The sequence below is a fragment of the Puma concolor genome, chromosome D4 (genome assembly GCF_028749965.1).
Source record: "Puma concolor isolate L17-30 chromosome D4, mPumCon1.1.hap2, whole genome shotgun sequence".
Classification (NCBI taxonomy): Eukaryota; Metazoa; Chordata; class Mammalia; order Carnivora; family Felidae; genus Puma; species Puma concolor.
In genome coordinates, this window is record NC_141679.1 from 14,276,312 (window position 1) to 14,301,792 (window position 25,481).

Here is a 25,481-nt window from a genome sequence, read left to right on the forward strand (position 1 = left end):
AGTCAGATGCTTAACTGACTGAGCCACCAAGGCACCCCTATAATCCTTCCCTTTTTAAATAAATGCATATAGGTGTGTGTGGAAGTAGAAAAACTCTGAAAAATAAATATACTGAAATATCACTAGTGATGGATGGCCTCCAGGAAAGACTAAAATTGTGAATTTTTATATCAATTATTACTTCATTAAACAGGAAAAATAGTTATTTTATTGCAAGAAGAAGCAAATATCTTCTTTTCATTCTCACTTCTACCAGTGAATATTAACCACTGCCAAAAGTATGTGGAACAATGTTATGAAATTGTTATTGGAGACATTATTCATAATATCCAAGATCAGAATTTCACTAAAGATACAGGGAAGAAAGCCATACCAACAGTGTGTTTGAAAGTGGAATTATGTAACTGGGGTTAGAATACGAAAAGGGGGTGCCTAGGCAGCTCAGTCGGTTAGGTGTTTGACTCTTGATTTCGGCTCAAGTCATGATCTTGCGGTTAGTGAGACTGAGCCTGCATTGGGCCCTGTGCCGATGGCTCTGCACATCTCTCTCTCAAAATAAATAAATAAACATTAGAAAAAAAAGAATCTGAAAAAGAAAACAGGGTATAGCTCATTCATTTGAGAATAGCATGTTGTGGGAAATTTTTTGTATGGCTAGGTGGAAGGATGGTTGGAAGGACAGATGGATGGACAGATGGGTAGGAGATGGAGAGATGGATGCATGTATGCCTACATGAGTGGATGGATGGGTGGATGGATGGATGGTTGGGTGGGTGGATGGATGGATGGGTGGGTGGGTGGATGGACAGATGGACTTAAGTATGTGTGAATATGTATGACCTACCATCCCATAAAGAATCTGAGGTGGCTGGAGAGATGGTCTGCTAGATTGATCCTAGCTTTTCCTTTAGTATTTACACTCAACTTTCACAGTAACTGTACATATTTCAAGTTATTACACTCTCTTAAGAAAGAGAAAGGAGAAGTTCAGGCCTCTGCTACCCCTCCAATCTCTGCCCAATCAATGCCCTATATTAGCAACAAAGAGTAGATGAAGGCCAATAATCACCACTATTTGAGGAATTCTTAACCTCTGGAGGAGAAGTTGGGGCCCCTGCAAAATCCAGAAAAATGTATACCCAATTCTGGCTCAATTCCAGGAGACTGTTGAGCCTCCAGAATCCTATCCATTAACTTCACTGAGGTTCATCAAGTCCATGTTAAGAACTCCCAAGCTAACCTGTAGCAAGAGGTGACTGGACCTGGCAGTGACAGGCAGAACTGACCATAAAAGCTTTAGAGACCAAGCCCTAGTATTTCCATTTGACACAGGGGATCTTGCTACCCTGAATGTAGCTGAAGCGAACAGGCACTTAGAATTAGGAAGGAAGGGCATGGAGGTTAGTATATTTTTCTGGTTAATACTTCGAGTTAAAACAATGCCTTTCAGAATAAATCATTCACCCCAGTCCCAAGCGGTGAAGTAAGGACAAGAGTCCATAATTCCTTACAAAGAAAAAGAAAGAAAGACAACTGAGCATGCATTTATTTATCCAACAAATCTATATTGAGTTTCCACTATACACCAGGCCTTGTTCCAGGAGCTAGACACAGAACAAGGAACAAAACAGACAAAGTGCCTGCCACGTGGAACTCACTTTCCTCTGGCGATGGGGGGAGGAAGACAATAAACAAGTAAACAAACAATTATGTGATATAATGTCACAATGCAGTAAGTGCCAGAAAGAGAGAGAGAAAGAGCAATGGGAAGGTTTTAGGACAGAGGAGAGTGAGGGAAGACTTGGCTGAGAAAGACGCTTGAACAGATGCCAGAATGGAATGAAGGAGCAAGGCATGCAAGCATCTGGGGAAAGAGTTTTCCAAGAAAACAGTACAGGAAATGCAAAAGCCCTGAAGAAGGAATGTGCTCCATGTGTTAGGAACAGCTAGGAGGCCAGTGTCGTTGGAGGGAGGTGAACAAGGGAGACAGTGGAGCAAAGTCTAGGAGATGTCCTGGAGTCAAACCATGTAAAGGCTTGGAGGACAGAGAAGGGGCTTTGGATTGTCTCTAAGAATCATGGGAAGCCACTGGAAGGAGGCTTTTCAGAAGGGCAGTATCACGATCTGACTTCTATTTTACATGACAGGTCACTCTAGCTGCTATGTTGAAAAGAGAACACCAGGCGCCTGGGTGGCTCAGTCGGTTAAGTGCATGACTTTGGCTCAGGTCATGATCTCACAGTTTGTGAGTTCTAGCCCCACATCAGGCTCTGTGCTGATGGCTTCAGATTCTGTGTCTTCCTCTCTCTCTGCCGCTCCCCTGCTCGCACTCTGTCTCTCTCTCAAAAATAAACATTAAGAAAAAAAAAGGGAAAGAGGAGAGACAGCAGGAGGGTGAGAGCGAAAGCAGAAAAGAGAAAAGAGAATGCTTATTTGTCCCTTTCTACATGGCAACAGTGATTTTTGGTGGCCCTGGGGAAAAGAAGATAGATATAAAGATTATTGGATCAAACTGAGTCCTTTAGACCAGTTCTACCGTATGTCACCAATATCCTGGAAATGAGACAGCAATCACCCACTTAATGTTAGCTGGGATACTGTGATTTGTAATAATATATATTTTGTCTTTGTCCCCATTTCTGGCACAGGGCTTCTAAAACCCTTGGAACTTCCTAGCTAATGAGAGTGACAGCAGTATCTTTGGTTATATTAACAAGATGTCTTCAGGAGACATTCTCTCTTCAGGAGAGAACCTAAGGATGGGGGCTGGTTACCTGGGGAACCAGCCAGGTGACCAGAGCCTTGCAGATTGAATCAATCTCCAGTGGTCAGTAATTTAAGAATAAAAAATTTTTAATTTATTTATTTATTGAGAGAGAGAGAGAGAGAGAGGAGTAAACAGAGAGGGAGAGAGAAAATCCCAGTTTCTGTGCTGTCAGTGCAGACCCTGACGCGGGGCTCAATCTCACAAACCGTGAGATCATGACCTGAGCCGAAATCAAGAGTCAAAGGCATAACCTACTGAGCCACCCGGGCACTCCTCCAATGGCCAATAATTTAATCCACCATTCCTTTGTAATCAAGCCTCCATGAAAACCCAAAAGGACAGGGTTCAAAAAACTTCCCGTTTGGTGAACACCTGGGATTCGGGGAGAGTGTCCTGCTCTAGAGAGACCATGGAAGTTCCACATCCTCCCTTGCCCCATACCTTCCTTGCCCTGTGCATCTCCTGAATCTGACTGCTCCTAGTTATATTCTTATAAAATAAACCAGTAATTTAGTAAGTAAAATGTTTCTTTGAGTTCTGTGAGCCCATCTAGTAAATTAGTCAAACGCAAGTTGAGGGTCTCGGGAACCTCCAATCTATAGCTGGCCAGTGTGAGGCCCAGGTGACAAACTGACTTGTGGTCGGAATGTGACGTGGGGAGGTAGGGGGTGGTCTTGTAGGACTGAGCCCTTAACCTGTGGACTATGACACTATCTCCAGGTAGTCGGTGTCTGAATTGAATTTAATTATAGGACACCCAACTGGTGTCCAAAAATTGCTTGTGGTATGTGTGGCGGCAGATGTAGCCCATACCTCGTTAAAAAAAACAAGCAGTATTGCATTCTAACATCTAAAGGATTTAGGGGTCATGGCCTCCATCATATTTCCATTAATTCACCAGTGTGGCACCTGTAGAATGCATCTGGTAGGATGATGTAGACTATTGCAAACTGAACCAAGTAGTAAGTAGCCTGATCGCGGCTGCCAGGCCAGATGCAGTATCTTAGACAGAAGATGTTCACATGACCTCAGGCACAGAGACTGTAGAAGACCTATCAAAAGACATTGGTAGACACAGTGCTTCTGTTGGACACGTGCACCCAGCAATATCAGTTGTAAGCACAGATGATAATCTAGCTTGACCTCTGAGACAAATCTCGACACTGAAGGTCGAAACCGATAATACATCACTTTAGAAAGGTAACTGAGATAACAGCTGAAGTCTCTTTCTTCTTCCAGCCTGGAAGAGTATCAAGATATCTTTCCATCAGGGAAATACAAATCAAAACCACAATGAGATACCACCTCACACCAGTCAGAGTGGCTAAAATTAACAAGTCAGGCAACAACAGATGTTGGCGAGGATGCGGAGAAAGAGGATCTCTTTTGCATTGTTGGTGGGAATGCAAGCTGGTGCAGCCACTCTGGAAAGCAGCATAGAGGTTCCTCAAAAAGTTAAAAATACAACTACCCTACGACCTAGCAGTTGTGCTACTAGGCATTTATTAATGGGATACAGGTGTGCTGTTTCGAAGGGACACATGTACCCCAATGTTTATAGCAGTACTATTGACAATAGCCAAAGTATGGCAAGAGCCCAAATGTCCATCGATGGATGAATGAATAAAGAAGATGTGGTGTATATATATATATATACATATATATATATATGTATATATATACACACACACACACACACACATATATATATACATATATATTTTTTATTTTAATTTTTTTTCAACGTTTTTTATTTATTTTTGGGACAGAGAGAGACAGAGCATGAACGGGGGAGGGGCAGAGAGAGAGGGAGACACAGAATCGGAAACAGGCTCCAGGCTCCGAGCCATCAGCCCAGAGCCTGATGCGGGGCTCGAACTCACGGACCGCGAGATCGTGACCTGGTTGAAGTCGGACGCTTAACCGACTGCGCCACCCAGGCACCCCATATACATATATATATGTGTGTATATACACACACACACACACACACACACACACACACACACACACACAATGGAGTATTACTCGGCAATCAAAAAGAACGAAATTTTGCCATTTGCAACTATGTGGATGGAACTAGAGGGTATTATGCTAAGCGAAATCAGTCAGTCAGAGAAAGACAAATATCATATGACTTCACTCATATGTGGAATTTAAAATACAAAACAGAGGGGCGCCTGGGTGGCGCAGTCGGTTAAGCGTCCGACTTCAGCCAGGTCACGATCTCGCGGTCCGTGAGTTCGAGCCCCGCGTCGGGCTCTGGGCTGATGGCTCAGAACCTGGAGACTGTTTCCGATTCTGTGTCTCCCTCTCTCTCTCTGCCCCTCCCCCGTTCATGCTCTGTCTCTCTCTGTCCCAAAAACAAATAAACGTTGAAAAAAAAAAATTTAAAAAAATAAATAAATAAATAAAATAAAATACAAAACAGATAAACATAAGGGAAGGGAAGCAAAAATAATATAAAAACAGGGAGGGAGACAAAACATAAGAGACTCTTATAGAGAACAAACAGAGGGTGGCTGGAGGGGTTGTGGGTAGGGGGATGGGCTAAATGGGTAAGAGGCATTAAGGAAGACACTTGTTGGGATGAGCACTGGGTGTTAGACATAGGGAATGAATCAGTGGAATCGACTCCTGAAATCATTATTGCACTATATGCTAACTAACTGGGATTAAAAAAAAAAAAAAAAAAAGGATATCTTTCCATAGATCAAGCTTGTATACTTGATCAGTTTTATATTGCTTTTGTCAATATTCCTGTCCATATTCTACTTCAGCTTTGGATATAGCCACCAAGTGTCTAAACCCTGAATTTCTAGACAGTATTGCCCTCTCTCCAAATATTCACTTACCCTAGAAAGCCCTCATATTCCAACCACGACACTGGCTATAGTGTATGCCACCTGTCATTGTATAGGCCATCTGTAAATATCCCAGACGACAATCACCATTCGTGAAGCACTCTGAAAATATTTCTATGTCATTATTTTAAATAATTTCAATGGTTGGGACAATGAAAATTGATTTTGATTTTGCAAATGTGTTCTTTTCTATCCCAATCAGAAAAGAAGGACCAGAAACCATTTGAATTCACATGTAATAGACAACAATATACATTGATAGTTTTCCCTCAGTGTTATATATATTCTTTGAAGTTTGTTTGTTTCTTTGTTTCTTTGTTTATTTATTTAGTGGGGGGTACAGGAAGAATGGGAGAGAGAGAGAATCCCAAGCAGGCTTCTCACTGTCAGCGCACACCCTGACACAGGACTCGAACTCATAACAAGGAGATCATGACCTGAGCCAAACTCAAGAGTCTGATGCTTAACCAACTGAGCCACCCAGGTGTCCTCCCTGTCAACGTTGTATTAACCTTCCTTCGTCACAATATAGTCCAAAGAAATCTAGACCATCTTAACAGACCACAGAACATCCCATTGATCTATTACACTTGTGACATTGTGTTGATTGAGCCGGATGGCCTCAGAAGCCTTGGTAAGACACAAGTGATCGAGAGGGTGAGGGAGAAACCCTGTGAAGATTCATGGCCTGCCAAATTTATATTTGAAGGGGTATTTCATCTTGTATCTCCTACCGTGAAGAAGGAAGCACAGTGCCTTTTGGGCCTCTTTGGGTTCCAAAGGCAGTACATTGCACACCTAGAGGTAAGGCTTTGAACCATATACTGAGTGACACAAAAGGCTGCCAGCCTTGAGTGAGGCCCAGGTCTGTATCAAGTCCAAGTGGTGGTGCCCGCAGTCCTGCAACCAGGCCACATGATCTGTCAGACCCTATGGTGTCAGAGATACAGAGTGGTGTTTAAAGGTTCTCCCAGTGGAGAATCCTGGCACAGGCTACCCTCTCCAAGTATGGCCTCTGAGCTGTCCTCAAGTTGTGCCTTCAACAGGCTGTTCCAACACTCCCTCCACACTGCAGCTTCTGGCGGCATGGTATGTGAGAAGACAACCACAGACCCACTCCGACATTTCCTATGCTATAAATTGAGTCCCCGGGCTGATGCAAAGTTGCGTGGGATCCCATACGAGTGACTTAAACTCTTTGTAAGCCCACAGACAGTGGTTCTGGCTGAGGCTCAGAATGCAGAGAAAGGCAAACCCAGGCTCAGAATATGTACCTATTCCTGAGACTAAACTGCGGGCACTTCCAGGATAAAAGGGACCCGGTGCAGTCAACCTCTTCCCTAGGGTCTGTTGCTGGTAGTTGGACATCCATCAGGGGCAGTCTTGGTAAGTGGAAATCAGTAATGCTTGTTCTCTGCCTGGTCTCCATTCCTACTACCATGGCCACTTGATTTCATGTGTCTATCGTGCCAGCACGGAAATGGCCAATGACAGGGACTGGCTGTCAGTCAACTGACCAGGTCGTTCTACTTGGTTGTTTAACTTGTCTTCTGCAGATGCTCTCTGAGAGATGTTAACATTTGACGTGTCATGCCCACTCCTATGCCCCCATGCCAGACCTCCTTGTCTGCAACGTTCCGATCTCTTTTTTCCTTCCAGACCCCTGGTCAACTGGCCAGGCCATTTGTCATATATATTCTAACCTCAGGCTACTTCTCTTCCACACAAAGTGGACCCCTCAAAGCTCTGCCCACTAGGAGGATTTTCCCTTGCCGTTGTATTTTAAGGCTGCTGAGGGGTCTGTAGAAAGGATACCATGCATTTTTAGCTTGCACGCACCTGCAGGGTGGACCCGTCTGCAAAACAAACTTGACCCATTTCTCATTCTTTGGTTGGTCATGCAGAATGCCCGCCATACGGCCGGCCGTGAGCATGAGCAGAGGAGGGGCACTGAGGAAACAGTGGGAGGGATCGGGGCGTGGGGTCTGCGATATACTGCTCATGCAGCTTACTTGTACCCTCTGGTCCTGCTTATTCTCAATTCTGGAAGTAGCATCTTCATTTTAGGATGGATTCCTGCCAGGACCCCCTGATTTATGACTTGGTTGATCTGCCCCAGTTCATGAGGAGGAGTTTCACTGCATGATCACTCGGTGATCACTGACGGGCCTTCTGTCTCAACTAGAGCTTTACAGCATGGCAGGAGTCATTTTTAAAAGGCAGATTCTCTGCCGATTCTCTACTGCAGATAGCATGGCCTTGCTCTCAATTCGCAAGGCCCTGAATTGCAATCCCCCACCGGGGTTTGGCAGCCTCTTTCCTACCGCTGATAGTTCCAACGTCATGGGGTCTGCAGGATCAGATGGCCTGAGTGACAGGGCTGCTCAGTCCTTACCCTGGACCTGATGCAGAGCACTTCCCTGCACAAGATCCCACCCAAACCTGGCAGTCTCTTAGGTCACTGAGTATAAGAATTGCAGCAATAACCAAAAAATACATATGCCTTCAAGTTTTCATCCTTTGTGACGAGCATGATAACGAAGGTGGTTAAAACCTGGCAGACCCAGCAGAAACATTTCAATTTGCATGTAGAAACCAAGCCTGGGTAAATAAAAGCTAGAGAATACAAACCCCAAAACCATCTAGGATCTTTTCCTTCTGCGGCATGCAAATATCAGACTTTCTAGTTGATTAGCCAGGCATGAGAGTTCTACCCTGAAAATAAAAAAGTGTATCCTGTTGTCTTTATATCTTGATCTCACATGGGTTCTCGTCAGATATTAATACACTGCATTTTTTTAAGCAGAGGAAGTGGGGAGAGCAAATGATTTTCTCAAAGGCTCAGAATGCTACAATTCTCCATTTCCCTTCCCCACACACTCAGAAAAGATACCTGAGTATCTATCTGGCTGAAATGAGTAAAGTTTTCATTGACTCCAGTCTAGCAGAAAGGTCCCAGCAATAATCCCGTGTCCTAATTGTTCTACTATAAATAAAGGCTTACTGTTTATATATGTTTATTTTAGGGGAATCCACTTTGGAAAATGTTCAGAAAAGTTCAAGGTTGGCTAGTGTCATTTTTCTGTTCCATGTCCTTTAGCATAAGATTCAAATTCACCATGTTATCACAAGATAATAATACTTCTAGTTGCCATTTATTAGTGTTTATTATTATTTACTACTATAATATTATGCGAAGCATAATCATATTTAATTGGCTAGAAAAATCTAATAAAGTAAGGTTGTGTGAGGGGTCTGCAAGGCCACGCCCAGGCTTACTGATTTGCTAGGAAAACTCATGAGTCTCAGTATATTTGCATTCATGGCTATGATTTATAACAGTAAGTGGATTCAAGGAAAAATCAGCATAGGGCAAAGTCGCATGGGGTGTAGTTTAGAGGAAACCATGAGCTTTCAAGAATCTTCTAATACAGTCACACAGGACATGTTTAATTCTTCCAGTAATGAGTTGTCACAATGCATGTAAGAGGTGGTCTCCAAGGAAAGCTCATTAGAAGACTCAGTGCCCAGGATTTTTCTGGGGGACTGCTCATATAGGCAGTCTATGCTTAGCATACACTCAAAGTCCAGACTCCCAGAAGGAAACCAGGTGTGCAGCGAAAACCATATCATTTGCACAATTTCAGCACAGTGAACGACTCTTTAATAAGACAATAGTGGGGCGGCACGTGGGTGGCTCAGTCGGTTAAGCATCTGACTTTGGCTCAGGTCATGATCTCGCGGTTGGTGGGTTCAAGCACCGCATCGGGCTCTGTGCTGACAGCTCGGAGCCTGGAGCCTGCTTCGGATTCTATGTCTCCCTCTCTCTCTGCCCCTCCCCCGGTCATGCTCTATTTCTCTATCTCTCAAAAATAAATAAACATTGAAAAAAAAAGACAATGGGGGAACCTTTACCAAACCCAACCTCCCAAGTGCCAACCCAGGGCCAACCTTGCAGGCAGGGCATTCTCAGTGTTATGTCTGTCTATGCCATATGTCTTTTAACCCTTTTCTGTATACAGGCATTATTAGCCTCCTTAAAATATATTTTACATGTTTATATTTTATATTTTTCTGTTCTATCCTACTTACATTATATATGTATTTAAAATATTTATATTATAGGGGTGCCTAGGTGGCTCAGTCGATTAAGCATCCGACTCTTGATTTCGGCTCAGGTCATGATCTCGTGGTTTGTGAGTTCAAGCCACGCATTGGGCTCTGTGCTGACAGCACAGAGCCTGCTTGGGATCCTCTCTCTCCCTCTTGCTCATTGTCCCTCCCCCACTCATATGCATGCTCTCTTTTTCTCTCTTTCAAAATAAACTTTTAAAAAATAAAAATCAATATTTATACTATACTTTTATATTCATATGTATTACCCACTTTTAAAAGATGTAAAACCAGGGGTGCCTGGGTGGCTCAGTCAGTTGAGTGTCTGACTTTGGCTCAGGTCTTGATCTCACGGATTGTGAGTTCGAGGCCCACGTCGGGCTTTGTGCTGACAGCTTAGAGTCTGGAGCCTACTTTTGATTCTGTGTCCCTCTCTCGCTCTGGCCTTCTCCCACTCATGCTCTGTCTCTCTGTCTCTGTCTCTCTCTCTCAAGAATAAATAAAACATTAAAAAAAAATAAATAAAAGATGTAAAACTGAAACTCAAATACATTAATATCTTGCTCAGAACCCTACAGATCATATATGGCAAGAGCCAGTATCACAGTATATTTGCCTCCAGAAGTCAGTTTACTATTACATTGTAATGTCTCAAATCCTAGCATCTAACATGCATAAAATATGTTTTACATCAAGATTATCTTACTACATACAGATTCCTCTATGAATCAATTCTTGCACTGGTAATTACAGCTGCTATAAATCTACAGACAGAGGAAGAAAAGGAACAGGTTTTAGTCTCAGTATTTCTCATTTCTAAAAGATGCTTGAGAACTTCTGCTGTCCAGTACTGTTTCTAGGAAGCGTGGAAATGCTCACTCCATCCCAATAAAAAGTGAAAAGCTGAGCAAACTAAAAAATCAACAATTCTCTTTAGATTCCTTAGAGAATGGAAGTCACTGGGCAGACTGGTGAGCTTTCAAGAATCTTCTAGTACAGTCACACAGGACATGTTTAATTCTTCCAGTAATGAGTTGTGACAACGCATGTAAGATGTTGTCTCCCAAGAAAGCTCATTAGCGCAGATTTTTCTGGGGGACTGCTCATATAGGCACTCTATGCTTCACCCCCAAATTGGAGAGAATGACAGGTAGATACAGAGGACTTACCAAAGCAGAAACCTCCATGGGAAATCAGTGTCAGGGTAGGGAAAGCTGAACTGTCACTGATGAATTACGAGAGGCTCAGCATGGACAAGTCCAGGAGATAAAAACTTGAGGGAAGTCAGTTATCAGGAGGACCCCCATCCTTCTATGTTTGACGTCCTGGAGCTCTACCAGGCAGGGGGGAGGAAAAAAAGAAACTATTTTGAAATACATCAGATCATTTCCTTCTTAACAGGGTCTGCCCTCAGGAGAGACTCTTTGACCAGAGCCTAACCTGCTGGGGTTTTATCAGAGCCCCAGTGACTTGGGGAAAGGAAAATATCCAATTCCAACCAGCTCTAGTTTTCCAAACGGGAGAGAAGAAATACCCAGCGCCAGCCCCTTCTGGTCATCCTGTCCCACCTAAGGAGAGGAGACAAAAAAAGAGAGAAACACTTGCGAAGTTCACAGTCCAAAAGGCACAGCCTCCCTAAGAGCCCGAGACCTAATGAACAGTACAGAACACTTCCCCTCCCCCACCTCATTATTAAAAGTAAATGGATGGGACAAACAAAAGAAAAACAGACTCAAATACAGAGAACAAACCGGTGGTTGCCGGAATGGAGGGGGGTGAGGGCGTGGGTGACATAGATAAAAAGGACATAAGAGGGACAAATCTGCAGTTATGAAATAAATGAGTCATGGAAATGGAAAATACAGCACAGGGAATAGAGTCAATAATATTGGTCAAAATGGATGAAGAAATAACATATGTGCATTTGTGAGCCTTTTGACCCCAAGATAAGGCCACCCATGAAAACAGGTTACCCACCCTCTTTGCTATATTAAAGCACAACTATGGAAAGGTAAACATGTTGTCTAAAAATAATAACGAATCAATGTATTCTTATCCACTTCTACAGGGCAGAGAGAATAAACCATGACAGGTAGCAGTCTAAACCACGGCGTTTGCTCTGCACGCTTCTTGCATTTGATTCGCGAAGCAGAAAACTATCCTCTTAGGGGGCAGTTTTTACATATCCGCACAACAAATACTTTGATCAACTACCCAATCCTAACACAATGAGGAGTCATTGATGATTCATCTTCGGTCCTACGTGTTTCCTATCAAATCACAGAAGCTTTATACAGATGATCTCAGGTTTAGGCTGAAGGAAGGAAGTCAGTGGTTACTTGAGTCACCCCTTGGCCCATCTGTCCTTCCTTTGTCTCCCTGAACAATGCTTTTATGACCAAAATGCCACTCTGAGCCTTGGTGAAGATTTTAGCCCTGTAATTTACAAATGAAGTGAGCTTGAGCAAGCTACTGTAACTTTCTGGATCTCAGTTTTCTCATTTGTAAAATGGGCATAAGTATAATATTTATCTCATGAAGTGACTATAAGGATTACATGATATAATGCATGTAAAACTGTTGCACACTGACTGGCATTAAAAAAATACTCAATTTTATTAAACAATTTTTTTTTAACCTTTATTTATTTTTTTGAGACAGAGAGAGACAGAGCATGAACGGGGGAGGGGCAGAGAGAGAGGGAGACACAGAATCCGAAGCAGGCTCCAGGCTCTGAGCGGTCAGCACAGAGCCTGATCCTGGGCTCGAACTCACAGACCGTGAGATCATGACCTGAGCCGAAGTCGGATGCTCAACTGACTGAGCTACCCAGGCACCCCCAAAATATTCAGTTTTATTCTTTCTCACTATAATCACAAGGGTCATTAAGTGATCATTGGCAATCTTTTTCTGAAAACTATGCAATCTATCAGAACAGACATCTTTTCTTTCTTTCTTTCTTTCTTTCTTTCTTTCTTTCTTTCTCCCTTTCTTTTCTCCTCTCTCTCTCTCTCTCTCTTTTTTTTACCAGTAGCAATTTATGTAATGTTAGCATTATTCCTATCTAAGAGGGCCAGATATTAGTAAAGTCATGGAAAAACCCAAATGGGACCTTTGGTGCCAAATGCTGAGAGTGTTGGGATCCATCTGGGACTTTTCCAGAGCTCATGAGCAAGAGCTGAATATCACAAGACGCCAGACAGCAGGAAAGGGAGCACCAGCTGAGACGGAGAGATAACTTTGGAACTAGGAAGAGAGGCTGCATTTGCTTAGCACTTTCTTGTAATCTTTCCTGATAAACTTCTGCTTATTTGGCATGTGGATTACTAAGGTGATGAGGTGATGGGAGGGAATTGTGCAACAGATGGTCCTAATAGGTTCTTTCTCTTTTCTTTCTTTCTTTCTTTCTTTCTTTCTTTCTTTCTTTCTTTTTAATTACATTTATTTATTTTTGAGAGACAGAGTGAGACAGAGCACGAGCAGGGGAGGGGCAGAGAGAGAGGGAGACACAGAATCCAAAGCAGGCTCCAGGCTCTGAGCTGTCAGCACAGAGCCCGACACGGGGCTCAAACCCCCAAACTGTGAGATCATGACCTAAGCTGAAATCGAACACTTAACAGACTGAGCCACCCAGGCACCCCGGTTCTTTTTTGTTGTTGTTACATGTTTATTTATTTTGAGAGAGAGAGTACATGAGCAAGCGCACGAGCAGGGGAGGGGCAGAGAGAGACGGAGAGAGAATCCCAGGCAGGCTCCGTGCTGTCAGCACAGAGCTCCATGTGGGGGTCCATCTCAGAAAGTGTGAGATCGTGACCTGAGTGGAAATAAAGAGTCAGATGTGTGACTGACTGAGCCACTCAGGCGCCCCAGTCCTAATATATTTAAACTTTAGTAAAGTTGGCTCCTTCGAGGTAAAGCTGTAACATACACACCGAACTGCCAAGACACCAGGGAGCAGAGTGAACTTAGACCGGCCTATCTTTCCTATATTTCCTTGTGACCCAGCAAGCCACTGCTGGGGCCCAGCAGTAGGAGAGTTTGGCCAGGCGTGGGGAGGGTTGGTAGCAGTAAGAGTTTGCTTATTAAAGGATCTGGTTTTTACTGGGATGAGAATTTCACAATGTATACAAATATCAAATCATTGTGTTGTACACCTGAGACTAATATAATGTTGTTTGTCAATTATACCAGCATGATAATAATAATAAAGCCCTTCCCCCAAAAGGATCTAGAACATTTTGCCCTAAGGTTGTAAGAAAAAGCTGGAGATTTGGAGTCACAAAGATTTGGAGTTCAAAGCTTGCCTCCACTGCTTAATAGCTCTGTGTCCTTGGAGATGTTCATTCAACTCTGGAACCTGATAAAACAGGAAAATAGCAACTGTTTTCACTACCTAAGGATTGTTATAAGAATCAAATGGAGGGGTGCCTGGCTGGCTCAGTCTGTGGAACACACAATTCTTGATCTCAGGGTTGTAAGTTCAAGCCTCACGTTGGATGTAGAGATTACTTAAGCATTTTAAAAATCTAAGAATCAAATGGATTAACAAATGTGCAAACATGTTAGAACAAGTCACATATCATAACATTATTAAGGCACTACCTAAATGAATGCCTTGGAGTGAGGCTTCGTGCAACCTTTTCAGAGAAAGATGCTTCCCGCCTGCCTCCCAGAAGGAGCTGAAGGAACTGAATTAGAAGGTGATGCACTCCAACAATGCAGCAATTTAATGAGCACCCCAAATAAAAACTCTAGAAAAGGGGGCACCTGGCTGGCTCATTCAGTAAAGCACCATGACTCTTGATCTTGGGGTCATGAATTGCAGCCCTATGTTGGGTGTGGAGTTTACTTCAAAACAAAACAAAACATGGGGCTCCTGGGTGGTTCAGTCGGTTAAGTGTCGACTTTGGCTCAGGTCATGATCTCACAGTTTGTGAGTTCGAGCCCCGCATCGGGCTCTGTGCTGACAGCTCGGAGCCTGGAGCCTGCTTCAGATTCTGTGTCTCCCTTTCTAGCGGTCCCTCCCTCTTTCTCTCTCTCAAAAATAAATAAACATTAAAAAAAAAAACAAAAACAAAAACAACTAAAATAGAGATTGGAAGTGGTACAGGTCCCTTTAGACTTTACCTAAATAGAAAAAACCAACCTGTAAAATTTAGTGACACTTCAAATTTTTCTGAAAAATGCAGTTAGCAAGTATGGGTAAGGTTGTTAAATATTTTGGGGGGGTGGCTGGCCAGCTCAGTCGGTGGAGCACGTAACTCTTGATCTTGTGGTCGTGAGTTCAAGCCCCACGTTGGGTGTAGAGATTACTTAAAAATAAAAAATCTTAAAAAAATTTTTTTCACATTGATTTTTCAACCTATTAAAAGGTTTGACAGGCCATGCCTCAGTTTCCTTGCAGTAAGTATTATGAGTTGTTACCAGGCAAAGGTCAAGGCTTCTGTCTTTGGAGTTACAATTTTTAATAATGTGCCTCTAGCTTTGAGATTTTTTTAAACAAGGAAATTAAGACAGAGAGCTTTTTATTTTTATTATATGATTAATTTTTGCCTCTGAGTATTTTTTCTGTCATGTGAGATACATAAGCGTTAAGGGCTTAAATTTGCCTGTGCCCATTAATAACAGCAGAGCAAAACAAATTTCAACATACGTGAAGTTGCCTCAGATCATTTTTTTAAACGTATGCTTCCATTTTCTATCTGTTCTATCTTCAAAAATGCCACATCCTTTGTGAGGAATGTGAACAAAATATAAAGGTATATTTCCATCTCTCCAGGATATATTTCACTTCATTAAACCTAATATATAGATTTTATGTAGACTATTCTAAAATTATTAGAGTGCCTATATTAAGATATAATCAGTTTTTTTATTGTTTTTATTGAAAAGAAAACTTTTTTCTCCATAATATGCCGTATTTTACAAGATTGCAACAACATTTTCAAAAGAATTTTCCTCTTGGTATGAATAGTCTTTTTTCTTCTTAATTATGCAATAAACGGAACTATGCAAAAGAAGCCATTGGTTTAAAAATACATGGCAATATAAAAGACTTTTGTTTTCCCTTGCTTTGAGGAAATTCAATATGGTAGTTTAGCAAGGTTGGCAGGGGTGATCCTAAAGAGAAAAGGAGGCCCCTTTGCCCCACTTTCAAGTGTTTGAAACTGAACTTGTATTCTAGGCCATTTACTACGTGGGGCGCTTAGGTCCTTGAATTAGAATATTTTGTGTAAAGAGAGACCACCCCCTTAAAAATTTTTTAAAAATATTTATTTATTTTTGAGAGAGACAGAGCGTGGTGGGGGGTGGGCAGAGAGAGAGGGACACACAGAATCCAAAGCAGGCTCCAGGCTCTGTGCTGTCAGCACAGAGCCTGAGGCAGGACTTAAACTCATGAAGTGGCCACCCCCCTTTTAAAGCAGGTGTTTCTTAATATATATGTGAAATAAAAATAAGGTGGTAGCAATTCCTACCACACTGTGATGTCAGTCTGCCCGTGCCAGATTCTTCATATCCCCAAACACAGTGGTCCCCAGTGATTGGCTGTGAGATAATCTCAGGCCTCTGTTGGCAATGACAGCATGAAAGAAAAATACAAAGTGAGTATGGTTATTTTGATGCACCCTCTGTTAATGAATGACATGCAGATTACCTCTCTAGATCTGGTTCACTGTCAAATGACTCATCATCTTGGGCTATTCTGCTGACACATTGTATCAGCACAAAGGAGCTTGAAAATCATCATGGTTAAGAACAGAGTATAGCAGTTTAATTTTTAAAAATAGAAAGAGACATCTTTTTTTTTTTTTGTATACACGTGAGTTTGGGTCATTGTGGTGAGGAATCGAAGCAGAGAAATGTTCACCTTAAGCCCGGAAGGCTGACCCATAGCTTGCATAGTTCCCATAAGGATCAGATGCATCCGGGTTGCTACATTCTTAAGGGGTCTCGTGACTGCCTGTATATCTCACCAATACTTAATATAGACCGGAATGAGAAACACCAGAAAAATCTTGTGGAAGTGGTTTTACAAGTAGAACTTCAAAGAAGACATTTATGGTTGGATACTCCCTGCACATCCCCTCCCACTTGAGTACTAAGTGTATAACTACCAGCTTCAGACAACAAAAGTTCGGTTCTTTCTGCCCGCGGGTCCTGTCCCCGAGCTCCTTAAATAAACCTAGTAAGATGCGGCCATACAGAGTGTCAAGGACTCTCGTGCTCGGGGACCCTGCAACAACTGTGTCCAAAAGTGTAGCATTATCCAAGTTACTGTGTTAGTCACTGGAAGTTCAGAAGCTGGTGTTTGTGTACGTGATCATTCACAACTCTTGCCAAGGGAGAAGGAAATCAACACGGTTGAATATTTAATAATGCACGATAATCGCTTCTCGGCCTTTTGGCTAAGATCAAGTGTAGTATCTGCTCTTATCAGTTTAATAATGCACAATCAACTTTTCTCTCTTGAAAAGTTATCAGGGGTTCCTGCCACTCCAGCATCAGAAGAGTGAGTTGGTCTCCCAGGTGTACTAACGTATCATCATTAGTATACATCATTAGTAAAAAAGCCTGATAGTGGTCAACTATACTCACCCCCCCTCCAACAACACAGAAACAAAACCAAAAACCAACAGAGCATCGAATGAGAAATGACCAGAATGAGAAATGACCAGAATGGAGACCTCTCTCTTAAATATACGGAGACATTTAATGTGGATGAATATGTAGAATTTCCCACCCATTGTCCTCAAGTCTCCCAATCGTAGGTGTGGAATACCTTTTTAAAAGCATATTGATGTTGATCCTAAAACAGCTCATACCCTTGTGGGAATGGGAATCCTGCAAACTTACAAACAGAATGTGATGCCTTTGAAAAGAAAATAAAAGCTGGCGGAATAGATCTGTTGCAGGTAATCATTCTCCTAATAGGCATACACAAGGCATTTGTGCTGTCTGTGCACAGCAGTGGAAGAAGGAGTCAGTCACAGGTAGAATATATCATCTTTCCAGCATCATCTCTGAACTACATTTGTGTACGATGAAGATGCTACTTTACTTATTCTTTTAATTTTTTTTTAATTTTAGAGAAAGAGAGCATGAGTGGGGCAGGGGCAGAGGGAGAGACAGAATCCCAAGCAGGCTCCACGCTCAGTGCAGAGCCCAATGTGGGGCTCCATCCCATGACCCTGGGATCATGGACTGAGCCAAAGCCAAGGGTCAGACACTTAACCAACTGAACCACCCAGGCACCCCCGAAGATGTTACTTACTTCAGAACTAAGAGTTAAAACTGTGAACTACTTAACGGTTTAATGCATGTGCACAATAAACTTGTAGGTCCACTATAGAATATGGTAGAAGGAAACTGAAGAAGATTGGAGCAAAGTCCTGCTTGAATGAACACAATGTTTTTTGTAAGAAGTAGATGAATTTCAGCTTTGCAGTATAATAAAACTGGGAATTTAAAAACATTTTTTAAATGTTTATTTATTTTTGAGAGAGAGAGACAGAGTGCAAGCAGGGGAGGGGCAGAGAGAGAGGGAGACACAGAATCCGAAGCCGGCTCCAGGCTCTGAGCTGTCAGCACAGAGCACGATGCGGGGCCTGAACCCATGAACCCTGAGATCGTGATCTGGGCAGAAGTCAGATGCTTAACCAACGGAGCCACCCAGGTGCCCCTTAAGATGGCCATTTTTAAAAGTTCAATATCTATATATTAAACATTCCAGGGCGCCTGGGTGGGTCAGCCAGTTAAGCGTCTGACTCTTGATTTCCACTCAGGTCGTGATCTCACAGTTGTGAGTTCCAGCCCCACACGGGGCTCCTCACTGACAGTGCAGAGCCTCCTTGGGATCCTCTCCCTCTCTCCCTCTCTCTCTGACCCTCTCCTTGCTCTCTATCTCTTAAAAAATAAATTAATTTAAAAATGAAATAAACATTCCATATTTGGAAAGCATGTATTTTACACTAGGGCTTAGAAGAAGTCATTGGTTCTCATAACCGATAAGCTGTTTATCATAAACATTTTATTTAAAAACCAACTTCATTAAAAGTAGTCTATAAAACAGCACAGAAATGAAATACCTGCCTGCGTAGAAAATGTCAACTGTCATTTTAAAGGTGGAGATTCTGCATTTCAAGTACCATTCAAGACATGACTCTTGAGGCACAATATACAAGATTTATGTTTTTTAATTATATAAAGATACAACAAGACTTTCAGATATGAATTGACTATCTTGACAATTTTAATTTTGGAATAATATCTTTATATTTTATCTGCATTACATACATGCTTTTCTGCACACGACTGCCGTAGCCATCTTCCTACAATGCCATCTGGACATTAAAGTCCTGCTATATATTGTTGGTCAAGGAAATTTGAAGAGAAGACAGTGCTGAAAAGTATAGTTTATGTCCTTTTGAAAAAATATGTATAGGGCATTTTTTTGACGTACCTTCTTCTTTAGCACTTTTTCAAGAAATGTGCTTTTATTTTTATTTAATGAGTTGGGTTCAGGCCCTTAATATAAACATCTTGGCTATTTAAAAAAAAATTAATGTTTATTTATATTTGAGAGAGAGAGAGAGAGAGTGCAAGCAGGGGAAGGGCAGAGACAGAGGGAGACACAGAATCCGAAGCAGGATCCAGGCTCTGGGCTGTCAGCACAGAGCCCAATGCGGGGCTCGACCTCATGAACCACAAAATCATAACCTGAGCTGAAGTCAGAGCCTTAACTGACTGAGCCACCCAGGCGCCCCTAAGTGTCTTGGCTATTATGAGCTTTATACCAATAGCACAGTAAGGAAATTTTTTTTGAGGAGAATTTTCTCATTATTGTCAAACTTCCTAAATGATTAACCTTATTCCTTATATATAAAAATGTCTAAAAGGATAATATGACAAAGTGTGTATAACTATTTTAGATTGCCATAGCAACTTTCACCTTAACCTACAAATAAAAGTATATTGTTTTCTACCTTTAATTCAAATAAAGGTTATATAAACAAAAAGCTAGCTGGAAGATCCTAGTATGTGCTATGGCATCAGATTCTGCATTCCCCTTCTGGAAATACTCCACTCTGCCACTAGAGGGCACCATGTACACACTGGGCAGAGAGAGCGCCAAAGGCCTCTTTCTTGGTCTTTATTCCTTTCCCTGAAGGAGTAACCCAGCCAGTGTGGGTATGAGTGGAGATCAGAACTGGTGGGTGGTGTTGCTTCAGCACTTCTGTGCAACTTCGAACTTTTTTATGATGTCCCTAATCATTTCAGCCCCCAGATGAACTTGAGTTCAGCCTTGATTCAGATGGGAACACAGAATGTAATTATGACTGAATGTTTTTGGAGGTTGCTGACAATAGGGACAGAGTTAAGAGTTGAGGAGGGTCTTCTGTGTGTGAAACAGTCCATTGCAACAATCAGACCAAGCCCAGTTCTGTTCTCAGCTACACCAATTTCTGAGTAACTTTGTACAAACTAAGAGGGGGAACCAAGTTCCACATACAAACATTTGGTTGGAAGAATATGTTCATACTTTTTATTCATAGTATGTTTCAGAATTTCACTCTAGGGGTGTGTGGCTGGCTCAGTGGTAGAACATCTGACTCTTGATCTCAGGGTGGTGAGTTCAAGCCCCACATTGGGTATAGAGATTACGTTAAAAAAAAAAAAAGATGAAAAAAGTTAAAAATTGTTATAGTAATCTTTATTTTTAATATTTATATTAATATTTATTTTTAAGAATGTAATGTTAACATAATCCAAACTAACCTAATTTTATATCTAGCAAAGAACACACAGCAATAGCTGACGTTATTGTAGAAATCTGCAAAGTTGTGAATATTTGATTCAATATTTATTTGAGACACTCCTAAAAGCAGACCTGCAACGTCTCAACATAAGATTGCCCAGCTTTTCAAAGGCATAATGTTAGATGGGGGGAAAATCTATATCCGAGGAATTGTTCAAAATATTAAAGAAAATCTATGAGGAGAAGCTGATACATAAGAAAGGGTCTGTTTTTCTGTTTTAAAATAACATTATGAGTGATGCCTGCAATTGACGTAGCTCTCCCTAGCTTTTAAATCAAACCTAAAAACAACGGGACCATGTCATGTGCAGGTATCTCACGTTGTCATGTCTATAAGGAAGGAAGGCAATTCTGCTCCAAAGACAAATGAAGAGTTATGTAGATCTTACCTCTGGGTCTCTTGAAGAGGCAGCAAAAAATTGAATTTAATTGCACGATACAGAGCAAATCGTCATAAACATCTTCCTTAGCAAACACCAACCTTTCCTTTCCTTTTCCCCAAGACAGCTGCTCTAACTTCTTCGATCCTCCTCTTTTTTTTTTTTTTTTATTTAAAAAAAATTTTTTTTTCAACGTTTATTTATTTTGGGGAGAGAGACAGAGCATGAACGGGGGAGGGGCAGAGAGAGAGGGAGACACAGAATCGGAAACAGGCTCCAGGCTCTGAGCCATCAGCCCAGAGCCTGACGCGGGGCTCGAACTCACGGACCGCGAGATCGTGACCTGGCTGAAGTCGGACGCTTAACCGACTGTGCCACCCAGGCGCCCCACGATCCTCCTCTTTAAAACACTCACCATTCCAGCCTTCCTTCTCAATTCTCTGGCTCCTCTTTCTTGTCTTTGCTTGGGTAGTGCCTCGCACCTGCTTCCGTAGAATACTCTGCTCTCTTCGATGTTACATCTTTTCATTTCCTCTCTTAGCCAAAGAAGTCCCTTGGAAAGTGAAGGAAGAAGAAAGACTGTGTTTCCATCTACCCCACAGAAGAAGTGATGGGGATATCATACTGCCAAAAAGAGAAGGGAAAGAACAGGAAGAGAAAGAAATTACTTTTGCTAAGAGATACTTTGTGAAATCATGTTTGCTTTTGTTAGGTTTGATATCAGCCAAATTCGACATTACCTGGCCCAATCACCTTCTCAAAATCACAAATAGAATCAGAAACTCTCTGATCTGGAAGGGATCAACAAGTCCAAATCTTGCATTTTATAGATCAGAAGGCTGAGATGAGGAGAGGGTATTGGATTAGCCAAAGTTCCTCCACTGATGATAGAGCTGCATTTCTTAACCCAAATCCACTGACCCTGACCTCCTTTGTCCATTACAGCACATTGCTTTGAGCTCAGGTTTTACTTTGAGCTTAGTTTTGTTTTGTATTTTTTTAGCATACACATTATATTGAGGTCTTCCTTCCCAGAAAGGCCAAACTCTGAAACAAAAAATCAATATTAAACTACTATTAATGGCAAACCTTTTTTATATAAATGATAAACTATAAACATCTCAGAAATATAGTGTGTATATTTTTATGAAAGTGATTTCATAAAAATATTTTGCAAATATTGAAAAAACATAGGTAGGTAACATTATATTTGTTTATTTTAACTGGCTTTATTTTATTTTATTTTATTTTATTTTATTTTATTTTATTATTTTATTATGTAAGCTCTATGCCCAAAATAGGACTTGAACTCATAACATCGATATCAAGAGTCACATGCTTTACTGATTGGGCCAGCCAGGCACCCCTATACTTATTTATTTAAAATAAAATACAACTATGGGGGTGCCTGGGTGGCTCAGTCAGTTAAGTGTCTGACTTTGGCTCAGGTCATGATCTCACGGTTCGTGAGTTCCAGCCCTGTGTCAGGCTCTGTGCTGACAGCTCAGAGCCTGGAGCCTGCTTGGGATTCTGTGTCTCCCTCTCTCTCTCTCTCTCTCTCTCTCTGCCCCTCCCCCACTCATGCTCTGTCTCTATGTACCTCAAAAATAAATAAACATTAAAAAAATTTTTAAATAAAATACAACTACAAAACTTTTTAAAAATTGAGATTTATCTAATCATCTCCACTTCTTTGATAGAAAACACAAAGAACTCTTTTTTTTCTCCTTTACCATTGATGCTTCTCTTCTCTGATCAAGTACAGCCCTTCACGAGACATACTAAATTCTGCCTAGAACACATTTTCTAGCACAGCTCTAGGCGCTAGGAATACAAGCACCAGTAGGTCATTCTCTTGAGCATCTTGATTTAGTAAAACAATCTAGCCACGCTCACTCCTAATTATTGAAGCTATCCCACCACCCAGAATGCCATCCTCCTCATGAGCATTTTTTCTTAAGATTTTTAAGTAATCTCTACACCCAATGTGGGGCTCGAGCTTACAACCCCAAGATCGAGAGTTGTGTGCTCTTCTAACTGAGCCAAACAGGTGCCCTTCTTACATCTTTTAAGTAATTCCACCAAAAAATGTTTCATTTTTCTTTCCCAGGAGGTAAAAAAACAAAACAAAACCCTACTTCATTAATACTTCTAGTTTCTGAAACACAAAATACATTTCCTTTTTGTCACATTATTGCTACAGAGAAGCATTCATCTTGACTTTCCTGGTGGCATACCTAAGATACTCACAGAAATAAACATTCATTGGGAGTATTCTGTATCATAACTGCAAAAGGCAAGATGACCACTTTTTTCCTCTTAAAACAAACAAACAAACAAACAAGCAAACAAACAGATATAAAGGCTTATCTGCTCTGGAACAAGTATTATCATCTGCAAATGGCAAATAAGTAAGATAGCATCATCACTTATTGTGTAATTAACAAGAAGAGAAAAAGATCACGTAATCAAAATAGCCCCAAGTATGATTGTCTTTATCTGGGAACAAATCTGACTGTCCCTGAGTCTTTGTAACCTTAGCTTGGCTTAAATTAAGGAAATGTGGGGCACCTGGCTGGCTCACTGGAAAGAGCATGTGACTCTTGATCTCGGCCTCAAATTCATGACCCCCACATTGGGTGTAGAGATTAATACAATAAATAAATAAATAAATAAATAAATAAATAAATAAATAAACAAACTATAAAAATTAATTAATTAAGGAAACGTGTGGTGGTCAACCACCTACATTTAAGGGTAAAGGTAGAATGCTAACATTTTTCACTTATCACTTTGGCAAATGTTTTAAAAGTTAACACCCCATGGTAGTGAGGACGCTGAGAAGTTTGCTCATGGGTTTATATTAATGGAAATGTAATTTGGTATAACCTTGCCCAAAGGCAATTTGGCAGTGGGTATTAAAACCTTTATTTATATTTATTTATTTATTTATTTATTTATTTATTTATTTGTAATTTTTTTTAATGTTTATTTATTTTTGAGAGAGAGAGACAGAGTGAGCAGAGGAGGGGCAGAGAGAGAGGGAGACACAGAATCCAAAACAGGCTCCAGGCTCTGAGCTGTCAGCACAGAGCCTGACGCAGGGCTCGAACTCAAGGACTGTGAGATCATGACCTGAGCGGAAGTCTGGCGCTTAACCGACTGAGCCACCCAGGTGCCCCTAAAATTTTTTAAAGTAGAAACTAGTTATGACTTTAACAATTTTGCTTTCTTATGAAAATAATCAGTTAGGCAAAAAGGTTTATCACTCATTACTTCAAATAACAAAAAGCTGAGGAACACTTAAATATCCACCAATAGGGTTATAAATATATATGGTATAAGCAAAGGATGGAATACTATGTAGCTACCAAAAATAGTGTTAAATAAGATCTACTAGTATACAAAATTGTTTATGATGTATTTTAAGAAAAAAAGCAAACATAAAAGTACACGGAGAATCCATTTGCATATGTTTTAAAAACTGTAACGAATATATAACAGAAACTTCCTGATGATTCTCCTAGAATGGTACAGATACATAATAATCAGATACATAGCATTTGTTGTCTTCTCTATATTTTTCTGTACTTTCTAAATTTTCTACAATAAACATGTAGTGCTTTTGTAATCAGGAAAAAAAATTCTGGGGCACCTGGCTGGCTGAGTCGGCAGAACCTGTGACTCTTGATCTTGGGGTTAAGTTTGAGCCCCACATTGAGTGTAGAGATTACTTAAAAATACGATCGTAAAAAAAAATCTTTGTTCTCTTTCTTTCTTTTTTGTTTAAGGCAGGCCTTTCTCAACTGACTGTCCAAATGTGACAATGACAAGTATTCAGAAGACAGTTTGCAACAGTGTTGCGATTGTGTTCAGATCACGCTTGCTGTCCCAGATGCATGCAGGCCATTTGTCACCCTTGGCTCTGGAGCTCAGCGGAGTTTCCTTTCCTTCAGCAGAACACAATCCAAGGAGAAGCGCCCCGGCGGGCTGGCCCCTAGCCACCAAGCCTTCCCAAACCCTGTGGGGGGAGCAGAAAGGCCAACTCCCCACTAACAGGCAGATGGCGAAAACATCCTCTTGGCTCTTGTAAATTCAGCCATATCGGTGCAGACACAGCTGAAACAAGGCAGGCGAGCTCCGTAAGGCCAGGCAAAATTAGTTCCCTCTCAAGAGAGTGTTTTGCCATGCCAGCTGGCTTTTCCTGCCATGCCCTTGGCCGGTTCAAGGCTGAGAAACCAAGCGGGTAATGGGCAAAAAAGTGAGGCCGTGAACTGGGGACCTGAGCATCTCAGCTGGTGGGGAGCTGGGCTTCAAGCCCGGTGGGTGTGAAACCGTGCCCACAGGGCTAAGGAGGTTACGACTGTCCCTGGCAAAACTCCCATGGACTCCCCCTTCTTCTTCACGGAACGTGAACCTTATCTTTTGGAGGCAAACAACAAACAGGAAAAGCTCCAGGCAGCTGAGGGCAGTGTGAGTTTGATCACTGACTCACACCTGCACAGATGGGCGTCCAGTCACCCCTACCTCATCGTAATGTT

The 25,481-nt window shown here is 41.6% G+C and overlaps 1 long non-coding RNA gene and 2 pseudogenes across 1 annotated transcript in view; 2 read left to right on the forward strand and 1 right to left on the reverse strand.

Moving 5' to 3' along the window:
- Positions 1–10,900: 10,900 nt before the first annotated feature.
- LOC147574725 (uncharacterized) overlaps positions 10,901–25,481 on the reverse strand; it is a 33,914-nt gene continuing 19,333 nt past the window's right edge. The window contains exons 3-4 of the long non-coding RNA XR_015243462.1: positions 21,356–21,493; positions 10,901–11,077 (exon numbers count right to left, since the gene is read on the reverse strand). This is a non-coding gene — a long non-coding RNA (uncharacterized LOC147574725). The remainder of the gene's footprint in view (positions 11,078–21,355; positions 21,494–25,481) is intronic.
- LOC112868762 (U2 spliceosomal RNA) lies at positions 17,131–17,244 on the forward strand (annotated as a pseudogene).
- On the forward strand, positions 17,406–18,115 carry LOC112868621 (glucosamine-6-phosphate deaminase 2 pseudogene; annotated as a pseudogene).